The sequence below is a fragment of the Elaeis guineensis genome, chromosome 11 (genome assembly GCF_000442705.2).
Source record: "Elaeis guineensis isolate ETL-2024a chromosome 11, EG11, whole genome shotgun sequence".
NCBI lineage: Eukaryota > Viridiplantae > Streptophyta > Magnoliopsida > Arecales > Arecaceae > Elaeis > Elaeis guineensis.
In genome coordinates, this window is record NC_026003.2 from 38,744,772 (window position 1) to 38,754,451 (window position 9,680).

The window sequence follows — 9,680 nt, forward strand, 5'->3', positions numbered from 1 at the left end:
CAGATCACGCAAGACGGTATTTCTAGGCTATCCACGAGGAGTCAAGGGATACAGGCTGTGGGATCCCTTGGAAAAGAAGGTCATCATTAGTCGGGATATGACTTTTGATGAGGAGTCAGTCCTACGGAGGTGAGCAGGCATGGAGGAGCAGCAGGAGCAGGAGGAGGTCCAGCAGGGCGCTGCTGGACAGCTTACCTCTTTGATTTTACCTCTTGCAGGTACTACTAGAGGACATGACATTTAGGTGGAGCACCTACCTAAGGTGTCTCCATAGGTGGAGAGGACTCGACGGATGATCGAGGCGGAGAGGTCCAGCAGGAGCGAGCTGGACCGAGGACTAATATCGGTATTGCCCTACACAAGCCCAAGAGGACCATCAGGCAACCGGACCGATATGGCTTCGAGGAGATGCTGTCATATGCCCTGATGACAGCGAATGGAGATCCATATACATATTAGGAGGCTATTGAGAGCCAGGACAGAGAGCGGTGGGTCCAGACGATGTCCGAGGAGATGCAGTCTCTCCACCAGAACCAGACATAAAGATTGGTGCAGTTGCCACAGGGGAAGAGGCCCATTGGTTGCAAATGGGTCTACAGTCGCAAGGAAGGGCCTTCAAAGCAGGGAGGTATCAGATTCAAGATGAGGTTAGTAGCCAAGGGATACTCCCAGAAGGAAGGCATCGACTTCAGTGAGGTCTTCTCTCCCGTCATCAGACATACTTCCATCAGAGTGTTGCTGAGCATTGTAGCAGCTCAAGATTTAGAGCTGGAGCAAATGGATGTCAAGACGGAGTTCCTCCATGGGCATTTGGAGGAGAGGATTTACATGGAGCAGCCACCCAATTTCAAGAATCTAGGATCAGAGGAAAAGGTTTGTTGGTTGCAGAAGTCGCTGTACGGGTTGAAGCAGTCGCCGAGGCAATGGTACAAGCGGTTCGACTCCTATGTGCGCAGCATTGGACTTTCCAAGTGCGAGTTTGATCCCTGTGTTTATGTTCAGTCTCTTGAGGATAGTTCTAGGGTGTTCCTACTCTTGTATGTGGATGACATGCTTATAGCATGCAAGAGTAGGAAGGTTGTGCAGGATCTGAAGGCATCCTTATCTCGGGAGTTTGAGATGAAGGATTTGGGCCCTGCAAGGAAGATCCTAGGCATGAAGATTATCAGAGACCGAGCCTGGAGGGTGCTGCATCTATCTCAAGGGGGCTACATATAGAAGGTCTTAGAGAGGTTCGGGATGAAGGGAGCAAAGCCGGCGAAGCTGCCACTTGCCGGTCACTTCAAACTCTTGAAGACCATGGCGCCATAGACTGAGGTGGAGGCTCAGGAGATGGAGACGGTTCCTTATGCTTCAGGAGTTGGGAGCTTGATGTATGCGATGGTCTGTTTAGGCCAGACATCGCTCATGCAGTGAGTCAGGTTAGCAGGTTCATGGCGCAGCCTGGCAGGGAGCACTGGAGAGCTCTGAAGTGGATATTCAGATACCTGGCGGGTTCAGTTGGAGTTGGCATCTACTACGGACAGCGAGGAGGTGCAGTGGGATACTCTGACATGTTCAGGGAGGCTCAGGGGCTGATTGGCAGTTATGTAGATGTAGACTTCGATGGAGATGTGGATACCCAGAGGTCTACGACAGGCTTCATCTTTAGCCTGTATGGAGGTCCTATTTCTTGGAGATCGATTCTGTAGCCTATCATAGCCCTATCCACTACAGAGGTGGAGTACATCGGGTTGACAGAAGCAGCTAAGGAGCAATTTGGCTGAAGGTTTGTTGACGGAGATGGCCTTACTCAGGAGGCCATTAGAGTGCACTGTGACAGCCAGAGTGCACTTCTATTAGCACAGAACTCAGTCTATCATTCAAGGATAAAGCACATCGACATTCGGTATCATCAGATCAGGGAGCTTGTGGAGGATGGCGAGGTGGAGCTGGTAAAGGTACACACCAAGGAGAACCCAGCTGATGCACTTACGAAGATACTTCCACGGGACAGCTTTCAGAGATGTGTTGAGCTGATTCGGCTGATGGACAGAGTGGAGCTGGTTGAGGCTTGGGACACCAAGGTGGAGATTGTTGTGATCCAGGTGGTGTGCCCAAGGCCCAGGGGACCAAGGCTAAGGCCAAGGTCCATCATTCATGAGGGCTTCATCGAGGCTCTAGGGCTAGTTGGGCCCTAGGTTGAAAGGCTGTGGGCCTTTCGGGTTCTTGAGGTCTAGGTTATGTGGGCCTCAAGGAACCAACTCTTTATGGGCCAGGTCTGGGCCCAAGATAGGTGAGATTAGGTTGAGTCATGGGTGTACATGAGCTTGGGTTAACCAAATCTCCCATAGAGTTGGTCAAGGGAGTTTTGGGTTTGGGTCACTTGACCCTGTGTTTATATATACATGTACTTGTATAGGTTTGATCAAGCCAAGGAAATACAAGATGCTTTCTCTCAAGTCTCTCTCTCTCCAGCAATTCTCCATGCCTCAGGAGCAAGAAACCCTAGGGTTTCTTGCCGCCAGGTCCCAAAAAGGCAGGTGAAGCAAGGAGGCGCTAGACCTCCTCCCCCTTTGTGCCGCCAGCCTTTTCTGCTCTCCCTCTCTTGCAGCCACCCAAGCATCAGGTCCAGGACTTGAAATCTCTTGAGAAGAAGTTGGTACAAGTTTCTCTCAGATCTGGAGTTGATCTGAGGTCGTTTGAGGCATGGGTGAGATCTCCATCAACAAATCTACAAGAAAGGCTGCAGCAGGACAGATCTGCAAGGCTGTCTCCATCTACCTTCTTTCTTATCTAGAATATCCTGATTCAAGATCTATGAATTGGAAGACCTCAGTCCAGGCCTGATCTGGTTGGGTACTAGATCTTGAATTTTTTAGAGGTGATTTCAGAGGTGTTCTTCATCTGGAACGAAAGGCTGACGAAGAAGACAGCAACCAGGCTGATTTCGTCAAGGGCCTTTGATCGAGTTCAGAAGTCTCCAGATTTGTTCGTTGCTGGTTCCGCTGCACCCAAGGTCTGTGGGAGGAGCCAGGATCGTGCTCTAACATTGCAAACCCATCATGGACTGAACCATATCCAACAAAGTTTGATTTCTTCTTTCTGAGACACCATTATGCTGTGGTATCCCTGAAGGATTCATTATGAGAGAATCTCATTCTCTCCAAGATATGTCAAAATTTACTAAAAAGATATTCACCCCTCGATCAGATCGAAGAGTCTTAATATCTTTTTCAGTTTATTTCTCTACTTCATTACGAAATCGTTTGAACATTTCAAATGATTCAGACTTGTGTTTCATCAAGTAGACATATCCATATCTAGATAGGTCATCTATGAATGTAATGAAATAGCTATACCCTCCTCTGACACTAATGTTCATAAGTCTACAAACATCACTATGTATTAAACCTAGAACTTCACTAGCTCGTTCACCTTTTTTGGTAAAAAATGACTTAGTCATCTTTTCAAGAAGACAAGGCTCACAGATCGATAATGATTCACAATCATTGATAGTGAGGATACCTTTTTGTGCTAACCTGTTTATCCTATTTTTGTTAATATGACCAAGCCTGCAATACCAAAGATAAGCATCTATGACATTATCTAACTTTGGACGTTTATTTGGCGTGTACATTATACTCACATGCTATGACAAAATATAGATCCTATTTCTTAATTGTCCTCGCATTATTGTAACATCATTCCCAATGATATCACAATAATCATTCTTTATTGATAAACTATAATCATCTTTGGCTAAAAGGCCAACAGAGATTATATTCATCAAGAAAGATGGACAATAGTGATAATCACTTAAAATGACACTATTAGATTTGAAAACAAGCTCGATGACTCCTAAAGCTATGATTAAAACTTGACTTCCATCTCCCACATTCAGGAATCTCTCATTGTTCTCAATTTTTCTACTAACTTGAAGTCCTTACAATGAATTGCATATGTGAACTAGACTTTCGGTATCCAATACCCAGATAGTAGTGTCACATATAGAAAAATTATAAGGTGTTATCATATAAGCACCTTAACCAGTAACTAATTGTTCGTTTCTCTTTAGCTTATTTGGGTCATAGTCTGCTTGACTCGATTCAGCCCTAAACTTTTTAACTAGATTGAGCTCAAGACCGATGTTCAACTTCTGATACTGGCTATCAAAATCGAATCCAATAAGCTCATCACTGTTAAACAGTGAGTAGAGCGACAAATTACTAGTCATTTCTGAAAAAAAAAAAAACAGAGACCTAATTAGTATATGAATTAATCAAATCTAAAAATATGGGCTTTAGTCTAAAATTTTCCTACTATTTTATATAAATTGGTAGCCTCTACCTTCAATTTAAAGAATTATCTTAATTTATTAGTGGTACTAGAATCCATACAGACTGTATACAAGCCCGAGTATGGCTCGACCAACCCATATGCATCTATGGATAGGTTTTCAACCAATTATTTTTTTAAATAATTTTTAATAATTAATTTTACTTCAAATTTTATTTCAGTAGGCGATGGATCTCCACTAAAAATCTTGGTTAGGTCCAACCATTAACATGAGCCTACTCGATAATTTTAACTAATGAATAATTAGGTCCGAGTATGACTCGACCAACCCAACCATTCATCAGATAGTATAATAGAGTCATCATATGATGAATAATAATTTCATCATGTAGAGAAATACCAGACGGATGGCGCCTGCAATGTCAATCAGAAATAATAAACCCATTACCATTCACCTTAATGGGAGGCTATGATCTAGTTATCACCATAACTAGCTCATTTTAATAGACCTAATAATTTAGAAGATTTGGTTAACATAATTTAACAGAATTAAATGCATAGATCTGCTAATCTCAATCCTGCCACTGACTTCATCAATTTAGATCAGGATAGACTAAAAATAAGTCGGTCCAACTGACAAGTCATCAATCCTCCCACTGACTTCACCAAGTCATATTGAGGATAAAGATAAGTCAAAAAGGGCACATAAATCAGTTGAACTAATTTTCTAGTTAGCATGGGTCAACCCTAATCATTAAGTGATCTAATCAAAACTTGATTCATCATGTTGGCCAAGTAAGTATGATCGATGGGAGGGATATGTCATTAACTCATCATAGACTCAATCTATGTGAGTAGCTTTCAATTAAAAACCATCGATCAAGACTACTAAACTTACCTTAGACACCAACTAATTAATCAGTTTCAATTGGATTAACTTATAGATTTGGATTTGATTGCTGAGCTCAAAATCAAAGTCTATTTAGGTCTAATCAAAGATATGGACTCGACCAACTACAACTATTGTATTGACTCTAAAAAAAATTTGATTTAATCTAATTTCTCTCCTTAGTCCATTTAATCTTTGATTCTAACTCTAGGATCTAACCCAATTAGAAGGATCTGATCAAGCTAACCCGTAAACCCATCACCCATATTTTATGCGAATGATATTAGATCTTTAATTCATAATTCTAGATCTAATATGTTCAACTTAATACTTGATTAAGTTTGAGGCTGTGGGTAAGGATTCAGTATTTGAAAATAATTTTAAATTTTATAAAATATTTTTTTTATAATTATTTTTTATGTATAATTATTTAGATCTGAAACTTGAATCGGCTTATCCTTGGATTGAGCCGACTCATTACAATGGATCGACTAAGTTTCAAGACTTAGTTGACTCATTGACAATGAATTATTAATCATAATTCTTAGCCTATTTTATTGAGTCAACTCAATAGAAATTAAGCTAACAAACCAGGGTCCTGAGTTGACTCAAATAATACTAAGTCAACTCAACAGACAAACTACAACAAATATGTTAATTTCAGATCAAAATAATTCTATATAAATATCAATAAAATTAATCATAAATTATTTAAAAACTATTTTAAACATATTTATGATTCTATATTTTATTTGTAAAGATTAGATGCAACTACTTTTCATATAATGTATCACATACACAATCCTAAGATTTTGTAGAAAAATAATTTTTTTTTTTTTGCATTTGTCTTCATGGGATATAGTCATAATGGCACCCCTACAGATCATAAAAAAATCCAATTAAATTAAAAAAAAAAAGAGGTCTAATCTCTATTACCTCCTATGACCGGATGGCTTAGTGACAAACCCGATCCGATTACTTCGCTACTCAGATTATCTAATCTAAATAATTTAGATCTAATCTAAATTATTTTAAATATGATTATTATATTTTGATTATATCAAAATTAGTTAATAATCATTATAAGTAAATTTTACATGCTTCAAATTAAAATCAGATTTTATAAAGATCAGCACAAACTAGAACAACCTTTGCACTGTAAAGGGTAAATCTTACAGCAAGACAATCTTATATTAGTTTATGGGATCAGATCTATAACTAATTATAGATTTAAATATCATATATCAGATTTAATCTAAATTAAATTATAGATCTAAATACATATAATATCATGTCATATCGAACCTGACTCTGATACCACTGTTGGATTACGCAGGGATTTCATGCATGCATTTCAAAAATTTTTATAGCAAAAAATATTAGATTAAACTATTTAATCTATAAATGTATGTATAAGATCTGATCTTAAAACTCCTATAAATGAATCTATGATATGAATTTATATGCATAAAAATTTAAATCTAAAATGACAAGCATGTGAACCAAAAATAGTATTTAGTAATAAATCTATGCTACTACTTCTAGGATTTCAAACCCAATACTTGAGTGTGGGTAGTCAAACTCCATAATCGAGAATGTAGATCTAAAAATTTTTTTCTGATCACTTACAGCCGCACAAACATCCGGCCTCTACGGATGGTCCACACGAAGTTCTCAGATCGATCAGTCCTCCACGAGAGTGCTAGCACATGCAGTTGGCTTCTGATGGCAAATCTAACTTGATCTCCTACTTCGATCGCCTCAGACCTTTTTGGTGTTAAAGAAGGATCAGAGGAGGATACTGGATGGTGTAGAAAAATGGAGAAAGACACTCTTCTCTTTAGTTTTCCCTCACCTAGAAACCTTAGAACAGTTCTAGGTCTCTCAACGAGAGGAGATCGGTCTCCTCCTTTGTTCACGCTAAGGAAGATAGAAGTCCACCCAAACCTTATGCCCCAAAGAAAGTTTTTAGCCTCTCTTTTCCTCTGTATCTCATGGTGAAAATCTCTCTCTTGTTGGTGCACAAAAAAGTAGCCTTTTTATGGTTGTCGCACAAAACAGGTTAGATAGGATAAGAGCTGGAGTTTGTTGCAATTCAAATCATTTTGAATTTTAATTTAACTCTAACTTTTTCTCACCCTTATCTAACTTAAACAGAGACTTACCAAAAAATTTGGGCATAGAAAATAATCAAGAACACTTCCTTTTCTTGTACACAATGGGCGCCTTCACAAGAAGCCAACGTGTGGAAGGATAGGGATAGGGTTTTAGGTTGAAATTCAAACTATTTTGAATTCAATTCAAAACCAACCAAAACCTATCCTTAATGGGTGACAAAAGAAGGGTTAGCTTTTAGTTTTCTCATACACAAACTGATTTTATGCACTAAGAAAAGGCATGAGATCTTTTGGATGGCGCAAGAGAGAGAGTCCCATTCATCTGGGACTCTAGGGTTTAACCAATCGATTTCTTTCAAACCCAATCCAATTAGATCCAAATAAAATATGATGAACCTAATCTAATTAAGATTCAATAATCTTAATTAAATTTGATCAAATCAATAAATTAATTGAGCTATAGATTCGATCAAATCAAGATCATTTCTTTCATACCGATCAGGTCATCTCATAACCTAATCAGATCTGACCTGATTGAATTCAATTCAATCAGACTTGATCCAGACTTTAATACTCAATCAAATTGAGCTAATTAGTGATCTAATCACTAATTAATCTTCTATTAATGATAGAGTCTTAGTCCGGTGGGACTCTTCACCAGAGTCTCCGTCCAATGGGACTCTTTAGTAGAGTCTCCATCTAGTAGGACTCTTCAGATTAGCTATACGATCGAAGAAGAACTTCTAATGTATGTGACCCCATAGGTTCGAACCTAATCTGATAGCACAGGAATAGATTTCTATATCAATCAGAGTAACCATCTAGCAATGGTACCCAATATCCGAATAGGTCGAATGTATGCAAAACAATACTCAAGAATCTATTTGGATATAGTTATCGTATCATTCATCTTTTTGATCCTTGATGCTAGGATGACTTAGAGTTTAAACTATCAACTCTTAATAGTACATCCATTATTTATCTCAACCTAATAAATTTTGTGACTCCTCACAAGGATTGTCCTGGCCAAGATCTTATTAAATTGAAATACAAAGTATTCTCTTCAATCTCTTGGAGTGATCAATTTTATCTTGACTCATGCACCAACTTTATAAGTACTTGACTATGCTCAAAAATCTTTCAATCTTGAATTAAAAATTCAGATAATCTGACACCAAAGCACAGTGAGTTGCTTACAAGTCACCATGGTGATCTCAGATCGGAGGGACACTTATACCTATATCCCTTCGAAGTGACTCTTGACAGTAAAGTACTCTGGAGTTGGTCACATTTATTGAAATATACTCCTACATTTACTTACATGCCATATCAGCGTCTTCACGCTCTTTGGTTAAGAGAACAACCAACCTTTATGGCACACAATGATCTACACTTGATATGTCTATCGTTCTAGTAATAGCATATCATTTAGTCATGAACTCATTTAAAGATTAAACAATAAATCCTCCTTTATCGATTTAAAATAGTTCTAAGGACTTTTATCATAATATAGAAGTTTGATATAAAAGATGTACAAGCTTATGATGAAAATTATCAAATAAATATTTTTTTAATTAATTCACATATAATTACGTCAAATAGCATAACTGTCAACAGGCTGACGATTGACTTTGGACATATTTTTCAACAATCTCTGATTTGGATGGAGAATTAAGAAGGCAACCGAAGAATTAAGACTCCATAACCACTTGGACTCTCAATCCATGTGGCGCATGGATTTAAACGGGTGGCTAGGGTTTTGGCTAGGATAAGATCAAGTCCAACTTGATCAAAACTTATCCAACCAACTAGTCATCTCATGGCCGACCAAAACACCATACCTAGGATAGGATTGGCATGAAACAAAATGGATAAGGTTTAGGAAGGATGCCACATCCAAGGTAGCGCATAAACTCATGCACTCGGAAGAAATCCTCCACACATCGAGAAAGAAGCTTTCTATCGCATGGGAAGCCCTGTATCTAGCACTAAACCCCTTAGCTCAACTAGCCAAGGGTCAACCCAATTTAGACCCAAACCAAGCGTGAGTTTAATTGGATTTAATTAGCCCAACCAGGAACCAATTTCAAATCTGATTCAAACACAGAAGCTAGGGCTTGTAATATGTGCTAGTATGTTCATTCTGCAAACATGATCAAATCTAATTAGATTCTTGATCAATTCTCTTTATGTGTGATCTATTGGATTCTACATTTAGCTAGTAGTAGGTCCAGATGTAAGTTGATCTGATTTGATTAAAATCCAATCTAACTGATTTAAGTCCAATCGAACTAATTCGATTTCAACAATTAGAACCCTTTCTAATTGGCGATTGAATTAAACTCTTTAATTCAATCAAACTTATAAGTCAAGATTGACATCTAACATTGTATCAT